Consider the following 21,820-nt stretch of genomic DNA (forward strand, 5'->3'; position numbering starts at 1 on the left):
ATTAGTTCTGAATACCTGTGTACTGTTCTCATTGTGTGTGTGTATGTGTGTGTGTGTGTGTATGTGTAAGAGAGAGAATGTGTGTGTTTTCTTTTTTGGCCAAATGATGGAATGTTTTGCTTTGGAACGTGGACAAAACTGACAAAAATCAGTCACCTAGAGTCAATTGAATATGTTTCTTTCTTTGAAAATGCCTGTTTCTTGGAGGTAGCAGAATGATCCTTCACCTATTTATTCAAGAATTATTTAGTGAAAGTCTGCTCTCTGCCTGATACTCTCCTATGGGCTAGAGATAAAGCAAGGAAAATAAGACAAGGCCTAGAACTTAAAGTAGATTTTCTGTAGCCATGTGAGGTTCAATTCTGAACATGAAAAACACTCAGTGTCTTAGTTTTGAATTTTGCTGATCAATTTGGGTCTTATAGGCCTATTGAACTCTCCTAAGCTCACTTCTATCCCCACCCACCATTGGGATATTGATAGAAGCCTAACTTCCAGCTGTAGGACTTTCAAAAGGAAGACTATGTAGAAAATATGAAGGAAAAATAAAAAAGAGTTCACTTGGGAGGAAGACTTTTAACAAAAGGTATTTCAAGTGGAGCTGGAAGTAGGTGACCTAATTCCCTTGTGCAAGGGAATATGGCCACAAAGTCACACATACTGGGTGAGAAGCCTCTCCTGTAAGAAGGCCATCAGAGGTGTCATTTTGCCAATGTGAAGTTTACCACTTAACATAAACAGGAAAAAAATGCAGGCTGTGCTATGCCTTTATAACCTGAATTTTGAGAAACACCATCTGGTTTAAAGAGGGAAAACAGAACAAGTAGGAAATCAGTATTCCATGACCAAATGGTTAGACTTCAGTCTTTTAGTAGAAAATTTAAAATTTTTACATCCATCATTTATTTACATTTTAACATGTGGCTTTCTTATTTGTCTGCGTTTATTATTTTCCATGGAATAAAATGTATGTTGAGTCTTCTAAAGTGCTCTTAGAGAGTACAGCATAACTACATGTGGAGTGTAAATGCAATATGTGTGTGTATTTGCACACAAATAAACTTTATAGCACTAAACAATTCATCCTTGGAGTGTGTTTGTGATAGCACTTTATGGGGTGGCTTTAAACAAGAAGAAGAAGAAACTGGAGCTATCTATGCCTGTCTCAAGAGAATAAAAGCTTTTTCTTTGAGTTCTCTGATGCATGTAACATTTTAGATTTACATAAATAGCATCTTTTTCCCCTAAGAATAAAATAACCCCCAGGCAGAAAAATAACCCTGCCACATGTAACCAGCAGGTAGTCTGTTTCATCAACTACTCAAATGAAAGCTATAGAAATTTGAGAGCAACCATTAAATTATATTGCAAAAACATATATTTCCCTAACAGAATTGACAGTCCATTGTGCTCCACCAAAAGAAAAACAAAGCAAAACAATGGCCTAGAAGCATGAGAGTTGCCCCTTTCTGCTTTGCCACTCTGCACCCCATGGTCCTTTGCAGTCAAGCCAAGCTGATCACAGTCTCACTGGTCAGCTTTTCCTGTGGTTTACCCTGTCGTGAAGCCCACCAAATGTTCCGGGTATTTAGGAGCATTCTGATAGGTAAGGAGAGAGTGTAATCCTCCTTCCTTTCCAAGACAAAGCCACTTCAACTTCTGAGTTTCCTTCTGACCTCACTTCAATCCCTGCCTGGCTTCCCCTTGCCCGGGACACCTCTAACCTTTACCCATGGGATGCCAGCAGCACGCACTCTGCCAGGGTGATAATCAAAGCTGTAACCAGACAATGCCCAATATCTCTCAGATTCTTCAGTTGAAAATCATTAAATAAATATGACAAAATGAAGAAAAGATACTATTAGAACCTGAGTCTTATTCAATGTCCTATAACACACAGAGCAATGCCTGCAAAAAGTAATTATCTCACCCACAATGTCAGTAGTTCCAAGGCCAAGAAAGTTTGATTTATATCCAACTCAGAGAGTCACCTGTTAAGATTCACGTGAAATATAATATTGGTCACCCAGAGACCCTCTCCCCATTCCCCCTCTTCCCTTGGGGACTTACATGAGCCTGAAGTGAGATCCAGGGGACTTCCAGTTTGGGATGAAGAGCTCTGCCTCTCGGTGGTTACTCGATGTCACTCGTCGCAGCCACATGGCACCACTGGTCTGAAACACATCGAGTCTGTCCTTACTTCTTGTATTCCCTAACAGCCCCTGATTACCACCAGAAACATTTTGATATTGTCATCAGGACGTCTTTTCTGGAAGTGAGGAGAGCCAGGGCCTTAGGCATGCTATGCCTTCATTAACCTCTTAAGGTGGTAATCCACATGCCTTTCAATTCTTGCTGATGAGGCTACAGCAGTGAAAAACAAACAAGGTAATTTTCCCCACTGTGTTAAATTCTCAGAAATCTCCCTGATTCTGGCAATGACTTCTCTCACTCTGCTGCCTGGCACTGTCTGGGACTCTGCCTGTCTTCTCCCAGGCTGGGACCTCTGAGTCCTGACTTCTGCCCTGGGTACACTGCACACATTTTTACCAGCCCTACTGGAATGGGTGAGAGAGAAAAGTAGCCCTTTGGGAGAGAAGAGTAACGCTGATAGGACATCAGAGTTACAAATAGGTGCAGGCAGCCAAGGCCTGCCTCTTCCCATGGCCTGTCACGACGCATCCTCACCAACACTAATGGCTTGAGATTTTTCCCATTAAGCCATTCCACACACAAAGTGTGCTGACTCCTAGTCCTTATCAAAATTCTTATATCACAGAATTGTAATGATCTGTGTACCCATTTGTGTCCCCTGAGAACTTCTGAGCTCCTTGAGGAAGAAAAAGACTGTCTTAGTATTGCTACGAAGTCAGCATAAAGCACCCTGCTTAGCATGTAGGAAACACTCAGAATAACAGGATGAAAAAAAAAAAACAACAACAACTGTATAAAACATTTCCAGGCAAAATATTTGTGAGGATTTATACAGAAAAATAGGACGAAAAAAGCTATCCAGAGTACACAAAATGATACTTTATACAGACAATTTAAAAGATCGGCAGACAGTTCTTCTGAAGCTTTTAGCACAATGGAATAAAAACCAGAAATAGATTATACACTTTTTTCTTGTTTTCAGCCATTTGGAAATTGTGGTAGCAAATATACTCCTCTTTTATTTTTAGAAGACAGTAAAAAATAAATGTCACACATATCATATGAATTATTGGTCTCACAAAGTTAGTTGAAAAATTCACCTGCAAGTTAAACAGTAGAGATGCTGGGATGGGGTTTCAGAGGCTGGCTAGCTCCAATCTCAAGGAGAAAATGACCAACATCAAAGTCTTCTGGCGACCTGTAAGCAGCTTCTCTCCAAATACCTACTTTGATCTAAAGGCAGCTTAAAAGCTAGTTGCTGTTAGAAATGGTTTTTAGTTATATAAATGAGCTTTTTACTGGTTTAGCCCAAGGTCTCATTTAGCCCAATGTCAGGTAACTAACATGCAAATGTATTTCATTTACACCACTGGGCATACATACTTGACTCACAGAAATGGGAAATGATGAAGTCAAGTTTGTACTTTTTCTTCTGGCCCTTGGGTCCTTTTAACAAACTGTTGAACCACCTGAATTAAGTCTGTAGATTAAGTCTGAAGTCCTTATTATGTAGCAAATCACAACCTATGTCAGAATCTCCAGTTACCTCAAAAAGTGGCATAATATTATCAATAAAATTTGTTTTTATTTACCTTAGTTTAAAAGACTGTCTTGGTTGAGCAAAGAATGGACTCAGGTGAAGGCTGTGATATTGAAAGTAATAATAATTATAGCCAGTACAGGTAATATGTACCTCAGTTTATATCTCAAATGTTCAAATAAATAAATTTATAATAGTTACAAATACCTTGACCTAATGCCTATCTCCCATTCCACCAAGATGGCAGAAAGTTAATCTCAATTAATTTGCAGTTCCCTTGAAAGTGAAAGTGGAGAGTGAAAAAGTTGGCTTAAAGCTCAACATTCAGAAAATGAAGATCATGGCATCTGGTCCCATCACTTCTTGGGAAATAGATGGGGAAACAGTGGAAACAGTGTCAGACTTTATTTTTTTGGGCTCCAAAATCACTGCAGATGGTAATTGCAGCCATGAAATTAAGAGACGCTTACTCCTTGGAAGGAAAGTTATGACCAACCTAGATAGCATATTCAAAAGCAGAGACATTACTTTGCCAACAAAGGTTCATCTAGTCAAGGCTATGGTTTTTCCTGTGGTCATGTATGGATGTGAGAGTTGGACTGTGAAGAAGGCTGAGCGCTGAAGAATTGATGCTTTTGAACTGTGGTGTTGGAGAAGACTCTTGAGAGTCCCTTGGACTACAAGGAGATCCAACCAGTCCATTCTGAAGGAGATCAGCCCTGGGATTTCTTTGGAAGGAATGATGCTAAAGCTGAAACTCCAGTACTTTGGCTACCTCATGCGAAGAGTTGACTCATTGGAAAAGACTCTGATGCTGGGAGGGATTGGGGGCAGGAGGAGAAGGGGATGATAGAGGATGAGATGGCTGGATGGCATTACCGGTTCGATGGACGTGAGTCTGAGTGAACTCCGGGAGTTGGTGATGGACAGGGAGGCCTGGCGTGCTGCGATTCATGGGGTTGCAAAGAGTCAGACATGACTGAGCGACTGAACTGGACTGAACTGAACTCCCCTGCCTTCAGTTCAGTTCAGTCACTCAGTCGTGTCCATTGTACAGGAGACAGGGAGCAAAACCATCCCCAAGAAAAAGAAATGCAAAAAAGCAAAATGGCTGTCTGAGGAGGCCTTACAAATATCTGTGAAAAGAGAAAAGGAAAGATATTTCCATTTGAATGCAGAGATCCAAAGAATAGCAAGGAGAGATAAGAAAGCCTTCCTCAGTGATTAGTGCAAAGACATAGAGGAAAAAACAGAATGGGAAATACTAGAGATCCCTTCAAGAAAATTAGAGATATCAAGGGAACATTTCATGCAAAGATGGGCTCTATAAAGGACAGAAATGGTATGGACCTAACAGAAGCAGAAGATATTAAGAACAGGTGGCAAGAATACACAGAACTGTACAAAAAAGATCTTCACGATCCAGATAATCACAGTGGTGTGATCACTCACCTAGAGGCAGACATTCGAAATATCACAATGAACAAAGCTAGTGGAGGTGATGGAATCCAGTTGAGCTATTTCAAATCCTGAAAGATGATGCTGTGAAAGTGCTGCACTCAATATGCCAGCACATTTGAAACACTCAGCAGTGGCCACAGGACTGGAAAAGGTCAGTTTTCATTCCAGTGCCAAAGAAAGGCAATGCCAAAGAATGCTCAAACTACCGCACAATTGGACTCATCTCACACGCTAGTAAAGTAATGCTCAAAATTCTCCAAGCCAGGCTTCAGCAATATGTGAACCATGAACTCCCAGATGTTCAAGCTGGTTTTAGAAAAGGCAGAGGAACCAGAGATCAAGTTGCCAACATAGACTGGATCATCGAAAAAGCAAGAGAGTTCCAGAAAAACATCTATTTCTACTTTATTGACTATGCCAAAGCCTTTGACGGTATGGATCACAATTGCTAATCGCTAAGTCACTTCAGTCGTGTCCGACTCTGTCCGACCCCATAGATGGCAGCCCACCAGGCTCCCCCGTCCCTGGGATTCTCCAAGCAAGAACACTGGAGTGGGTTGCCATTTCCTTCTCCAATGCATGAAAGTGAAAAGTGAAAGTGAAGTTGCTCATTCGTGTCCGACTCTATCGACCCCATGGACTGCAGCCTACCAGGCTCCTCTGTCCATGGGATTTTCCAGGCAAAAGTACTGGAGTGGGGTGCCATTGCCTTCTCCGATGGATCACAATAAACTGTGGAAAATTCTGAAAGAGATGGGAATACCAGACCACCTGACCTGCCTCTTGAGAAATCTGTATGCAGGTCAGGAAGCAACAGTTAGAACTGGACATGGAACAACAGACTGGTTCCAAATAGGGAAAAGAGTACATCAAGGCTGTATATTGTCACCCTGCTTATTTAACTTATATGCAGAGTATATCATGAGAAACACTGGGCTGGAAGAAGCACAAGCTGGAATCAAGATTGCCGGGAGAAATATCAATAACCTCAGATATGCAGATGACACCACCCTTATGGCAGATAGTCGAGAAGAACTAAAGACCCTCTTGATGAAAGTGAAAGAGGAAAGTGAAAAAGTTGGCCTAAAGCTTAACATTCAAAAAACTATGATCATGGCATCGGGTCCCATCAGTTCAGTTCAGTTCAGTTGCTTAGTCATGTCGGACTCTTTGTGACCCCATGAATCGCAGCACGCCAGGCCTCCCTGTCCATCACCATCGCCCGGAGTTGACTCAAACTTACATCCATCAAGTCAGTGATGCCATCCAGCCATCTCATTTTCTGTCATCCCCTTTTCCTCCTGCCTCCAATCCCTCCCAGCATCAGAGTCTTTTCCAATGAGTCAACTCTTCGCATGAGGTAGCCAAAGTACTGGAGTTTCAGCTTCAGCATCATTCCTTCCAAAGAAATCCCAGGGCTGATCTCCTTCAGAATGGACTGGTTGGATCTCCTTGCAGTCCAAGGGACTCTCAAGAGTCTTCTCCAACACCACAGTTCAAAAGCATCAATTCTTCGGTGCTCAGCTTTCTTCACAGTCCAACTCTCACATCCATACATGACCACAGGAAAAACCATAGCCTTGACTAGATGGACCTTGGTTGGCAAAGTAATGTCTCTGCTTTTGAATATGTTATCTAGGTTAGTCATAACTTTTCTTCCAAGGAGTAAGCATCTCTTAATTTCATGGCTGCAATCACCATCTGCAGTGATTTTGGAGCCCAAAAAAATAAAGTCTGACACTGTTTCCACTGTTTCCCCATCTATTTCCCATGAAGTGATGGAACTAGATGCCATGATCTTAGTTTTCTGAATGTTGAGCTTTAAGCCAACTTTTTCACTCTCCTCTTTCACTTTCATCAAGAGGCTCTTTAGTTCCTCTTCACTTTCTGCCATAAGGGTGGTGTCATCTGCATATCTGAGGTTATTGATATTTCTCCCGGCAATCTTGATTCCAGCTTGTGCTTCTTCCAGCCCAGCGTTTCTCATGGTGTACTCTGCATAGAAGTTAAATAAGCAGGGTGACAATATACAGCCTTGACGTACTCCTTTTCCTATTTGGAACCAATCTATTGTTCCATGTCCAGTTCTAACTGTTGCTTCCTGACCTGCATATAGGTTTCTCAAGAGGCAGGTCAGGTGGTCTGGTATTCCCATCTCTTTCAGAATTTTCCAGTTTATTGTGATCCATACAGTCAAAGGCTTTGGCATAGTCAATAAAGTAGAAATAGATGTTTTTATGGAACTCTATTGCTTTTTAGATGATCCAGCAGATGTTGGCAATTTATCTCTGGTTCCTCTGCCTTTTCTAAAACCAGCTTGAACATCTGGAAGTTCACAGTTCACGTATTGCTGAAGCCTGGCTTGGAGAATTTTGAGCATTACTTTACTAGCGTGTGAGATGAGTCCAATTGTGCGGTAGTTTGAGCATTCTTTGGCATTGCCTTTCTTTGGCACTGAATGAAAACTGACCTTTTCCAGTCCTGTGGCCACTGCTGAGTGTTCCAAATGTCCTGGCATATTGAGTGCAGCACTTTTACAGCATCATCTTTCAGGATTTGGAATAGCTCAACTGGATTCCATCACCTCCACTAGCTTTGTTCGTAGTGATGCTTTTTAAGGTCCACTTGAGTTTACATTCCAGAATTTCTGGCTCTAGGTGAGTGATCACACCACTGTGATTATCTGGATCATGAAGATCTTTTTTGTACAATTCTTCTGTGTATTCTTGCCACCTGTTATTAATATCTTCTGCTTATGTTTGGTCCATACCACTTCTGTCCTTTATACAGCCCATCTTTGCATGAAATGTTTCCTTGATATCTCTAATTTTCTTGAAGAGATCTCTAGTCTTTCCCATTCTGTTTTTTCCTCTATTTCTTTGCATTGATCGCTGAGGAAGGCTTTCTTACCTCTTCTTGCTAAAAAACTGTGTATTTCACAAATTCATTTTTCTAACAGGGTCGCTTCAGCCATGTCTGACTCTTTGTGATCCTATGAACTGTAGCCCTCCAGGCTCCTCTGTCCATGGGATTCTCTATGCAAGAATACTGGAGTGGGTTGCCATGCCCTCCTCCAGGGGATCTTCCCAACCCAGGGATTGAACCCATGTCTCTTATGTCTCCTGCATTGGCAGACATGTTCTTTACCATTAGCGCCACCTGGGAAGCCCCCATAGAGTTCCAAAGTTACAAATTCATCAAAATAAGCAAACTGCCCATTTTGCCCATTCCAAAACCATTCAAGTATTGTTTGGATTCCAAAGGCTTCATTTTAAAAGCCACTGACTCCCTCAGTTTCAGATTATTGCTAATGGAATTTTAAATTACCTTTTGAAGAAAAAAAGCTGGATTCTGATTTGGGTAGTAAAAGAACAACTCACTTGATTACTTTTATACTGTTTTTAAAGAGCAGTTTTAGGTTCTTCTAGTGAGCCTGTACCTCTGGACTGAGAACGACTTCACGCGCGTGTATCTTAGGTTTCCCCATTCCCCTTAGGTAGCACAGGGTGGCTAGAGTGGGCTGGACCTGAGAATTTCCCTTCCCCTTAGTGCAGTACTCTCTAATAATACCCCAACAAGACAAGTTAGCTCTAGCTGACTGGTTTCTCCTGAGGGCAAGCCTTGTTAAGAACAGAGTACTCTGGTGTCTCTTAGAATGGCTCCTTCCCCCATTGCCACTTTTTTCTACCATGTATAAAATCAGTCGTATAAGAGCATATAACTTTTAGATGGTTCTATTTGGAAAAGACCCTGATGACAGGAAAGACTCAAGGCAAAAGGAGAAAGGGGTGTCAGAGGATGAGATGGTTAGATAGCATCACAGAATCAATGGACACGAATTTGAGCAAACTCTGGGAAACAGTGAAGAACAGAGGAGCCTGGAGTGCTGCAGTCCACGGGGTCACAAAGAGCTGGACGTGACTTAGTGACTGAAAAACAAGAAGAAATAAACGTGTGGCTGTTCAATGGTGGTTGCTGCCGGCTGTGGGTGGCATTGTTTAAATTTCTGAACTTTCAAGTCAAATATGACAACCCACGTGACTTACTCATTCCCACCACCGTTTGTCACTATCCAACAGGCTTTACTGGGGGTGGCTCTGCACTGTATGAGGACTACAGAGACAAATGCATCAGCCTAGAGACAATCTCACTGTTGTCTTTCCCAGCATTTCTATATTTATCCTACTCTTGCCTTCCTATGTTCTTTATTTAAATTCTACAATGATTTATTTATATTCTTGTTTTAAGCCTCTCCAGATTCTTAATAAACAAACACAAGCAAACCAACCTCCAAGACATTTAGGTTTCTTATAGCTCAAAAGACACTTTTAAAGACTAATGTTCTGAAGGTATAAACCCCGTCAGCCTCATTAAGTGTTACACATGCTTAAGGCTGAAACGAGTCATTATACATCTTTAGTCATTATACATCCTCTGAGGAATGAGGCTGAGGGCTCATGCGGGTGTGGCTGTCACATATGATTCATCACTACTGCTGAAGACTGCATTTGTTTTGTGAACACCAGTGCTGTTTTCAGAGGCTTCCCTAAGCCTTTGAATTCTCCAAGTCATATATACCCAAAATAGCCTCATTCAAAACTATAACTTTGCTGCTCTTTTAAGTGCCATGCTTGCTCGTGGATAAGCCCCATCTGAGCCTATGCTGTACAAGCTGGTTTATCATGGTTGCAAGCTATTCCCCAGCTATGGCCTCCTTCAACTGTGTTGTGTCCTTGTAGTAATGAAAATCATAGACTTCCCCCAAATTATAGTTTAGTTTGGCATCCTAGTTAGGTGGATTAAATTACTCAAACCACCCCACCTGCAAGGAGGCCCCTTGGACTGCAAGGAGATCAAACCAGTCCATCCTAAAGGAAATCAGTCCTGAATATTTATTGGAAGGACTGATGCTGAAGTGGAAACTCCAATACTTTGGCCACCTGATGCAAAGAACTGACTCATTGGAAAAGACCCCCATGCTGGGAAAGATTGAGGGCAGGAGGAGAAGAGGATGACAGAGGATGAGATGGTTGGATGACATCACCGACACAATGGACATAAGTTTGAGTAGGCTCCAGGAGTTGGTGATGGACAGGGAAGCCTGGCATGCTGCAGTCCAAAGCACACCTTTGCGACTCTTTGGGGTCACAAAGAGTTGGACATGACTGAGCGACTGAACTGAATTGAACCCCTCCCATGTGGCATTCCAGAGTTGTCTAAGTTTCCCAATCACTTCAGACATAAGAAATCCCCCCTACTCAACAGACTTGTGTTTGGTGTTGAGTGCAAATGAAGAGGAGAGTGAAAAGGCTGGCTTAAAACTCAACATTCAAACAACTAAAATCATGGCATCCGGTCATGTCACTTCATGGCAAATAGATGGGGAAACAATGGAAACAGTGACAGACTATTTTTTTCGGCTCCAAAATCACTTTGGATGGTGACTGCAGTCATCAAATTAAAAGACACTTGTTCCTTGGAAGAAAAGCTATGACAAACCTAGGCAGCATATTAAAAAGCAGAGACGTTACTTTGCCGACAAAGGTTCATCTAGTCAAAGCTATGGTTTTTCCAGTAGTCATGGAAAAGAGAGTTTTCCATGGGGTCGCAAAGAGTCGGACATGCCTGAGAGACTGAACTGACCTGAACTTGATGCCATGACTACCACAGCCTCAAAAGACATTCTTCAGTTTTTAATCATTTTGCAAATGCTTTGGTCTTCAACACATTGCTGGCAAGTGTTATTTATGCAGTACGCTAACCGATAGCTTTCAGCTTTCTCAACCAATCTAATGAAGGCCAGTACACAGCCTCGGGGTTTTTGTTTTTCCAGTTTATGTTCATAACACTCTATGCACTAATTTTCTAAACACTAGCCCTTTGTGTTTTACATTAGCAGTACCGGCAAGGCTTACATTAATAACAATTAATGGAATATTAATAGCTGTACTTAATTTTTTTAATTACTACTTTTATTTTTCTCAGATAATGCTTCCTGAACTTAATGATTATGCTGTTGAGAGAATAACACTCAGCTGTTGGTGACTAAAACCACAGGGATAAATCACTGAAATCAAACTCTAGTCCTTAAGACAAACTCAAAAATATATACATTCACAAATACTAACTAAGGCATTGTATAGAATTCACAACAAGTAAAAAGTATTTACCACCAGACAGAGTAAAACTTCTTTGTCTGATGTAAAAAGAGATGAAACTTCTGCCAATTACTAAATGTCTATCACCACTGCTGGTATCTATAAATCAAAATAAGCAGTTTCCCAAAGCTCAGTGGGTACCTGTCTATAGCTGGAATAATACCACAAAAACCATGCCACACTGAAGGCCCATTGTTTATACAGATAAAGCACATGGACAACTGCAGCTTAGAGTGACGTCCACACTGGGCCAGCAAAGAAACTCAGGGTGGTGATTAAGAATGTGGACGAAGGGCCCAGGCTGACGAGATTCACCTGCCACTCTGCCCCTCTATAGCCGTGTTATCAAGTCTCTGTGGCTGTTTCCTCGTGTATCAAATAAGAATGATAATAATAGTAATATACACAAATATCCATACCTTATAGAACTGTTGTAAAAACTAAAAGAATATACAAATAAAATATAAATAAACAAAAGTAATAACTACGGCTTATACTTATTATCTTAAAACACCTAGACATGGTACCTGGAATATGCTGAGTGTAAGCCATAGCTGTCATTTTTATTTCAGTGCGTGCCTGGAGCAGTCATTGTGTCTGAGATGGTCAGTCTGGACTGAGATGCTAGTCAGCATGTGTAAAGCAATCAGAATCCCACTCCTGAGAGTCTGTCAGGAATGACTCTGTAGTCATCAGGCCATCTAAGCCTCAGTGGACCTAAAGTGGCCAGTCAGAGGTTCTCAAGTTATGTGCTGTGTTTTCATATTTCTCCAGTGTCCCTCAGGGGCCTGGGGAAAGTCCTGTTCAAGGGAGAGGGCCCCGAGGACAGACATGGCCCAGGCAGAGGCGGATGGTTACTGCTGGCTGCTGATCTGCAGACTTCCTCTTTTTTTCTTTCTCTCTCTCCAGCCCAGCCATTTAGCCTTTACAGTAGCTCCCCAGACTTCCCAACAATCTGGTGGGGGTCCTCCCCCACAGTGGCTATTCCACTATCTATTCCAAAGAGCTCTCAGTGCCTGTTGAGGCCACCAACCCAGGTCCAGGATGAACGAGAGCTCTTCCCTTCCTCACCCACTCTGCTGCTCAGGTCTACATACACACACACACACACACACACACACACACACACACACAGACACTGCCCTCCCCCTTCTATGGAAAGGTTCTTAATAGGCAGCATAACCAGCAGGCTGCCAGCAGGCTCAGGCACTAGAGCAGAGCTGTCCAATAGAACTTCTGCAATGATTTGCAATGTGGTCAGTGTCACTGAGAAACTATTTTTATTTGGATGTAACTTAATTTATTTAAATAGTTGCATGTGGCTAGTGGCTACTATATTGGACAAGATAGTTTTAGAGACAGCCTGAGACCAAGTCCCAGCTCCACATTTCCACGCCCCTTAACACTGGTAAAGTGACTTTAATTCTCTGAGCCTCAGCCTCTGGCTCTATCTAGAAGTAATATATTCCTTAACTCACAGTGTTGCTGCAAAGATAAGGTAAACTCTTTCACTGAAGCACCTACAAGAAGATACAGTCTAGACTAAACTTCCAGGATTATCAGCTATTACAGGCATTTAAAAATAATTACCTATGTCTCCTCATAATTTAGCTGGGTTGCTTTTCTCAGACTATTGACTGGTTGAAATAATCATACCAAAGTCACACTCAGTTGACCCTTTAAAAAAAATAGAGAGAAAACATCAACCATTAATATCTGATGGAACTATAAATATAACAAAACTATTCTCAACTCCACCTTGGGGAAATACATGGACCACCAGCCTTGCTGAGCCTTGGAGAAACATACCTAAGCCTTTTTTGTCAAGATATGTATTATGGAGGTTTCAAAGGCCGAGTAATAAGAAAATGTCTTAAAGCAATGACATTTTGTCTGGCTGAGTCTGAAAAGGGTTCAGCCTTGCCTGAAATATTTGACAGAGTTATGTAACAAATAAAGAGTCATCAACAATCACCTATCAAAGCAGGAAAATCAATTTACTAAAAATTTTAATTGAATATGGCTCTATGATAGAAGAATGGAACCCACAAGAATAATATGACACTGTCTCTACTTTTCAGAATTTCAGTGGACCCACCTCCTAGAGTAATAGAAATAAAAACAAAAGTATACAAGTGGGACCTACTTAAATTTAAAAGCTTTTGCACAGCAAAGGAAACTATAAAAAGGGTGAAAAAACAATGCTCATAATGGGAGAAAATAATAGCAAATGAAACAACTGACAAAGGATTAATTTCCAAAATATACAAGCAGCTCATACAACTCAATACCAGAAAAACAAACAACCCAATTAAAAAGTGGGAAAAAGACTTAAATAGACATTTCTCCAAAGAAGACATACAGATGGCTAACAAACACATGAAAAGATGATCAACATTGCTCATTATTAGAGAAATTCAAATCAAAACTACAATGAGATATCACCCCACACCAGGCAGAATGGCCATCATTAAAGTCTACAAACAATAAATGCTGGAGAGAGTGTGGAGAAAAGGGAACACTCTTGCACTGTTAGTGGGAATGCAAATTGATATAGCCACTATGGAAGACAGTATGGAGATTCCTTAAAAAACTAGGAATAAAACCACCATATGACACAGCAATCCCACTCCTAGGCATATACCCTGAGGAAACCAAAATTGAAAAAGACACATGTACCCTAATGTTCATTGCAACACTATTTACAATAGCTAGAACATGGAAGCAACCTAGATGTCCACTAACAGATGAAAGGATAAAGAAGCTGTGGTACATATACACAATGAAATATTCAGATCAGATCAGATCAGTCGCTCAGTCGTGTCCGACTCTTTGCGACCCCATGAATCACAGCACGCCAGGCCTCCCTGTCCATCACCAACTCCCGGAGTCCACACAGACTCACGTCCATCGAGTCAGTGATGCCATCCAGCCATCTCATCCTCTGTCGGCCCCTTCTCCTCCTGCCCCCAATCCCTCCCAGCATCAGAGTCTTTTCCAATGAGTCAACTCTTTGCATGAGGTGGCCAAAGTACTGGACTTTCAGCTTTAGCATCATTCCTTCCAAAGAAATCCCAGGGCTGATCTCCTTCAGAATGGACTGATTGGATCTCCTTGCAGTCCAAGGGACTCTCAAGAGTCTTCTCCAACACCACAGTTCAAAAGCATCAATTCTTCGGCACTCAGCCTTCTTCACAGTCCACCTCTCACATCCATACATGACCACAGGAAAAACCATAGCCTTGACTAGATGAACCTTTGTTGGTAAAGTAATGTCTCTGCTTTTGAATATGCTATCTAGGTTGGTCATAACTTTCCTTCCAAGGAGTAAGCATCTTTTAATTTCATGGCTGCAGTCACCATCTGCAGTGATTTTGGAGCCCAGAAAAATAAAGTCTGACACTGCTTCCACTGTTTCCCCATCTATTTCCCATGAAGTGGTGGGACTGGATGCCATGATCTTCGTTTTCTGAATGTTGAGCTTTAAGCCAACTTTTTCACTCTCTTCTTTCACTTTCATCAAGAGGCTTCTTAGTTCCTCTTCACTTTCTGCCATAAGAGTGGTGTCACCTGCATATCTGAGGTTATTGATATTTCTCCCGGCAATCTTGATTCCAGTTTGTGTTTCTTCCAGTCCAGCGTTTCTCATGATGTACTCTGCATATAAGTTAAATAAACAGGGTGACAATATACAGCCTCGACGAACTCCTTTTCCTATTTGGAACCAGTCTGTTGTTCCACGTCCAGTTCTAACTGTTGCTTCCTGACCTGCATACAAATTTCTCAAGAGGCATATCAGGTGGTCTGGTATTCCCATCTCTTGAAGAATTTTCCACAGTTTATTGTGATCCACACAGTCAAAGGCTTTGGCATAGTCAATAAAGTAGAAATAGATGTTTTTCTGGAACTCTCTTGCTTTTTCCATTATCCAGCAGATGTTGGCAATTTGATCTCTGGTTCCTCTGCCTTTTCTAAAACCATCTTGAACATCAGGAAGTTCACGCTTCACATATTGCTGAAGCCTGGCTTGGAGAATTTTGACCATTACTTTACTAGCGTGTGAGATGAGTGCAATTGTGTGGTAGTTTGAGCATTCTTTGGCATTGCCTTTCTTTGGGATTGGAATGAAAACTGTCCTTTTCCAGTCCTGTGGCCACTGCTGAGTTTTCCAAATTTGCTGGCATATTGAGTGCAGCACTTTAACAGCATCATCTTTCAGGATTTGGAATAGCTCAACTGGAATTCCATCACCTCCACTAGCTTTGTTCGTAGTGATGCTTTCTAAGTCCCACTTGACTTCACATTCCAGGATGTCTGGCTCTAGGTCAGTGATCACACCATCGTGATTATCTGGGTCATGAAGATCTTTTTTGTACATTTCTTCTGTGTATTCTTGCCATCTTTTCTTAATATCTTCTGCTTCTGTTACTCAGCCATAAAAAGGAACACATTTGAATCAGTTCTAAAGAGGTGGATGAACCTAGAGCCTATTATACAGAGTGAAGTAAATCAGAAAGAGAAAGATAAATATCATATACTACTGCATATATATGGAATCTAGAAAGATGTACTGATAAATTTATTTGCAAGGCAACAATGGAGAAACAGACTTAGAAAACAGACTTACAGACACTGGGAGAAGGGAGGAGAGGGTGAGATGTACGGAGGGCACAACATGGACTCTTACATTACCATATATAACATACATAAGCCAATGGGAATTTTATGTCAGGGAACTAAAACAGGGGCTCTGTATCAACCAGAAGGGGTGGGATGAGAACGGAGAAGGGAAGGAGGGGATGTATGTACACCTATGGCTGATTCATGTTCATGTTTGACAAAAAAAACAAAATTCTGTAAAGCAATTATCCTTCAATTAAAAAATAAATAATTTTTTAAAAGTGAAAGTGAAGTCGCTCAGTCGTGTCCGACTCTTTGTGACCCGTGGACTGTAGCCCACCAAGCTCCTCCGTTCATGGGATTCTCCAGGCAACAGTACTGGAGTGGGTTGCCATTTCCTTCTCCAGGGGATCTTCCCAACCTAGAAATTGAACCCAGGTCTCCCACATTGCAGACAGACGCTTTAACCTCTGCGCCACCAGGAAAGCCCTTAAATACAAGAATATAGTCTTTCAGAAAACCTCCTATAGAGAAAACTACCTAATAAAAAAGAATTTCAGTGGTTTCTGGAGATGCAGTGTTTTCAAGTACAAATAGCAGAAATATGAACTAGGATAACTGTTGTGCATGTTTGGATAAGAAAAACTCAATGTTGGCTGAAGTGATTGAGGGGACCTTTGTAGACACAGCTGGCATCAGATCACAAAGCCCAAAAAAGGAGACTCCCCATCTCCCAGGTCTGAAGAGGTCAGTGTGGGAGGAATCATTTCTGAAGCATGTGCTTGTGGCAACTATTATTTACACGGTGCAGGCGTGTGTGCAACTTACACATGTGAATTTCCTCTGGATTCAATTCATCCAACAGGCATTTACTGAGCATCTAACATGAGCCTGGCAAGGACATACACAGGCAGCATGTGGTCTGCTCAGATTTACAGACTTAAAATCTGCATGTGGGGTGGGGAATCTGCTTAATGGATGGCAGCTTCATGTCCCCAGAGTGATCAATCAGAATGCCTTAGTACATAAAGATGCAAATTTACCTGCTCATCATGACAACAATTCTTACAGAAATATCACTATCTAGGTGTTCATTTTAAATCACCACACAAAGAGTGGGCTTCATGTTTTGTGTTTTTCAGTTTCCCTGTCCTTTGTTACTCATTTTAAAAGAATTTTCTTTGCAAGGATTCCTACTGAGTAGATCAAAATCTTTAAAAACTGTCACAGTATAAGCCTATCAGAGCCTTCATATCTCATGTTCTAAGTAGGGACTTTGAAATGTAAATTTCAAAATCATAGAATCATATAATTCTTGCCTAAGAGTATAAACCTCTTTTTAAGCAAGATATCTAAAATAAGCAGGGTTTTTTTTTTTTTTTTTTTAAGGGAAGGGGCCAGTAAACCACTCACCTCCCAAAAAATGTTTTAAGGATTCACATGTAAAAATCTATAAATAAATTAAATGAGTTTAAAAAAGAAAACTGGCTTATCGTTCTCTCCACCCACTTTTCATAGAGAAATACAGACCCTTCCATTCAAGCCAGAGTAAAGGGGATGTGACATACACCGTCACACCCGTCCCTGCCAAAGTGTGGGCCCTGGACCAGAAATGTCAGCATCACGTGGGAACTTGTTATGAATGCAGAATGTCAGGCCCGGGCTCAGACTGAACCAGAATTCACTGAACTCTGAATCTGCTTTTAATAAGATTTCCAGGTGAGAGACATGCACATCATTGGTCGAGAAGTATTTCTCTAAGGAACATTAAAATATTACTGAATTAACTTGAAAACAAGGTGCCAGTTGACTCCACCCTGGGTCCTCAGATCCTTTCACAGTCAACCACATGTAAATTGGTCCTGCAGAACAGACAAGAAGAGTGCTTTCATGTTGAAACAACAAAGGATTCTTAACAGGGGCCGACAGACCCTCTTCCTCAAATAAATATTAAACATGCATTTTTTAAATGTGTGTTTAAGGAGATGACAAACTGCTTTCTCACCCAGGTCATCTACATGACTGTACAGTTGTCTTTCCCATCAACTGTTTCTCTCTTAAAATTAAAGTCAGCAATATAAATGCAACCCAGTTAGCACAATAAATAACTAGAAGATGATGAAAAGAGATTGGAAAGACTGAGAAAGAAAGAACTATTGAGGAAGTCAAGAGATGGAGCGGACAGCAGGGTCAAGGTCAGCAGTTTCCTGGAACTCCTGCTTCCTTACTTCTCAGGGTGCTCCTCTCAGACAACTTTCCCCCATGCTCTAGGGGATGGGACCTCCATGCTCCAGGTGATGGAGCAGAAATGGAAGCAGAACCCTATGCTAGGAACAGTCATCTATAAAACACACTCTGCAGCTGCCGCTGCTGCTAAGTCGCTTCAGTCGTGTCCGACCCTGTGCGACCCCATAGATAGCAGCCCACCAGGCTCCTCTGTCCCTGGGATTCACCAGGCAAGAACACTGGAGTGGGTTGCCATTGCCTTCCCCAACGCATGAAAGTGAAAAGTGAAAGTGAAGTCGCTCAGTCATGTCCGACTCTTAGCAACCCCATGGACTGCAGCCTACCAGGCTCCTCCATCCACGGGATTTTCCAGGCAAGAGTACTGGAGTGGGTTGCCATTGCCTTCTCCGAAAACACACTGTAGGGGAGATGAAATTAAGTTTGTTATTAATATAATTGGAGGCATTCAACTTCAAACTGACATTAAATCTTAAGAAAAACTAAAACAGAAATGTATCTTTTAGTTTGGAAAGATTAATAACAATTTAAAAAATCAGAGAGGACCTAGCTTACAGTTGTCACCTTTTTGTGATTCTTAATTACAACCAACAACTACTTATGAAAAAGGTACAAAATCACTGTTTGGATATGGGTTTCTGCTCTTGTGATAAAAGCAAATTTATGAAAATTCAAATCCAATGTTTTTTGCTGACTCAATTCCTATAATGAAAGCTGACAGGTTTAATATAAATAAACTAAATATAATCATGTAATCGCCAAGAAAGAAAGGATTAAAAGGGCCATAATAACAGTGGTATGCTGATAAATGTTTAACAACTGGCTCTCTGGAGGGAAAGAAAGCCCTAACTGTAGCCTTTGCCAATTTGTATGACATAAATCCTCCCAACATGATCAGTTTCAGGCTATCATTGTGATGTCATTGAATGAAGAGTTTGAAAGAGACTCACACAGTTGGTTGTCTGGAACAAATAAAAGCTGTTCCAGTGCATTCCAAAAGTAAATAAATGTGCAGATTTTTCTATTCATCAATAGATTAAGCAACATTTGATCTCTGGTCCACAGGTGTGTTTATTTATACCATGAGAAGTCTAGTAGTTCTACTGTTAATCAAAGGTGGTCAGGGCCAAAGTTTAAACTCCAGATGAAAAAGCACATGAGTTTTGAAGTCTGGCTTTGCATTTTTTGATTTTCAGCATATCAAAAAAGGCCTTCAAAAGCTTGTGGTTTTATGATATCCTCCTGCTCATCAATCACTCTCAGGCTGATGTTTTTAACACCTGATAAAGATGGGGAAAGTACTCTGCATGGCTTACGTTCTGCTTTCTCGGATCTTTTGCCCTGAGTTTCTGTCACTATGTTAGATGTAATCATGAATTCTGAGGACAGAAATGAAGCAGTGGCCATGAATATGTACACTTTGGAGTACTTCGTCATAATTTTTGACAGCAATATTCCTCAAGATCAGCAGATAGATTAAACTTGAGGTAGTTGCCTCAAAAATAATTTTCAGGTAGACATTTATAGCATACACAAAGCAAGATTATAAAGCTATTTGTCATAGGTGCCATTTTATTCCAATAATAGAAAAATAATACACCTTACAAGTAAAGTTTAAAACATAAGAATCACAAAACTTTACATATCATGTTCAGCTAATTAGACAAAATCTATTATGCCCTTGTAATACACATGATGGTGAGAGTTCTCATTCAAAACAAGTGTCTTGTTAATATTTACTTGGGTTTCCCAGGTGGCCCCGTGGTAAAGAACCCACCTGCCAATGCAGGAGATGTGGGTTCAATCCCTGGGTTTGGAAGATCCCCTGGAGTAGAAAATGGCAACCCAATCCAGGGTTTTCTTGGGCTCCAAACTCACTGTGGACAGTGACTGCAGCCCTGAAATTTAAAGATGCTTGCTCCTTGGAATAAAAGCTATGACAAACCCAGAAAGCATATTAAAAAGCAGAGACATCACTTTGCCAACAAAGGTCATCTACTCAAGGCTATGGTTTTTCCAGTAGTCATGTATGGATGTGAGAATTGAACCATAAAGAAACTCAGCGCCAAAGAATTGATGCTTTTGAACTGTGGTGTTGGAGAAGACTCTTGAGAGTCCCTTGGACTGCAAGGAGATCCAACCAGTCCATCCTAAAGGAAATCAGTCCTGAATATTCATTGGAAGGACTGATGCTGAAGCTGAAGCTCCAGTATTTTGGTCACCTTATGCAAACAGCCAACTCATTGAAAAAGTCCCTGATGCTGGGAAAGATTGAGGGCAGGAGGAGAAGAGGATGACAGAGGATGAGATGGTTGGATGGCATCACCAACTCAATGCGCATTTGTTTGAGCAAACTCCAGAAGACAATGAAGGACAGGGAAGCATGGCATGCTGCAGTTGCAAAGAGTTCAACATGATATAGTGACTGAACAACAACAGCAAGACATCTTCATATGCAAGACCTCAAAAACTGTATTGCCCATGCACATATTAAAAAAAATAGTAAAAAAAAATTCCATATAAAAATAGTATTTGGTTCCTTGGAAATTTCAAAGCAGAAAAAAATTTCATTCTCAGTGTAACTCAGAAAATAAACCCATTATTCAGCCAGAAACTTCAAGGAATTTACACAAGATACAGCAAAAACAGAACCTGGCTTAAGGAAATATAACTCTCGAGGCCCAGTGATTGAATATTTAAAATATGTGGACTAACTGTTGAAAAAGAAATCCAGTGCAATGAGCAGTATCTGAAATGACTCTCAGTAATCCCTTCTTTTTTATATTCACACATCTGTGGAATTTCCTCCCATGTATGTGTGTGTGCTGAGCCTAGTGTATGTGTTAGCTGCTCAGTCATGTCCAACTCTTTGCAACCCCATGGACTGTAGCCTGCCAGGCTCCTCTGTCCATGGGATTTCCCAGGCAAGAATACTGGAGTGGGTTGCCATTTCCTTCCCCAGAGGGATTTTCCCAACCCAGGGATGGAACTTTGGCCTCCTGCATTGTGGGCAGATTCTTTACTGTCTGAGACACAAGGGAAGTCCAAACTGCTTCTGATAGAAGACAATAAAAATGATGGAATATCACTTCCAAGATTAGGTCACTGTGACTTCTGTCTTGCTAGCTCTCTCCCTCCTGCTGGTGCTCTTCTTACCCTCTAACTTGCTCACTCTACCATGTTGTGAGATGCTCTATGAAAAGGCCCACATTGCAAGGAACTGAGGGCAACCTCTGGCCAACAAACCATCGAGATACTGAGACCCGAGTTCTTCCAACAACCACGTGAGTGAGCTCGGAAGTGCATGCTTCCCCAGCTGAACCTTGAGTTGAGACTGCAGACCTGCCTCCACCATGATTGCAGCCTAGTATAATCTGGTTCTATTAACACATTTGGTCTCAGTAACTCCACTCCATTTCCTGAGAGCCCTAGTACAATCCTAACAAGGCTCCAACAATTAAGGTCTCGGGAAGGCCCGTCACCCACAGAGACCCTGAAACAGAATATCCAGTTAAAATGCCTGGACTTTTAGCACACAGAAACTCTGAGATAACTGGTCCTGTATCAAGCCATTAAGTTTTAGAGTGATTTGTTATAGAGCAGTAGATAATATACCTAGAAACCTCCACACCAACATGGAAAT

At 41.3% G+C, this 21,820-nt stretch overlaps 1 protein-coding gene across 1 annotated transcript in view; it reads right to left on the minus strand.

Annotated features, from left to right (window-relative positions):
- Positions 1-21,820, minus strand: part of PLPPR1 (phospholipid phosphatase related 1) — a 592,616-nt gene that overhangs the window by 370,468 nt on the left and 200,328 nt on the right. The window contains exon 2 of the mRNA XM_070375192.1: positions 2,071-2,174. The gene's annotated coding sequence lies outside the window, so the exon portion shown is untranslated. The remainder of the gene's footprint in view (positions 1-2,070; positions 2,175-21,820) is intronic.

The sequence above is a fragment of the Bos mutus genome, chromosome 8 (assembly GCF_027580195.1).
Source record: "Bos mutus isolate GX-2022 chromosome 8, NWIPB_WYAK_1.1, whole genome shotgun sequence".
Lineage (NCBI taxonomy): Eukaryota > Metazoa > Chordata > Mammalia > Artiodactyla > Bovidae > Bos > Bos mutus.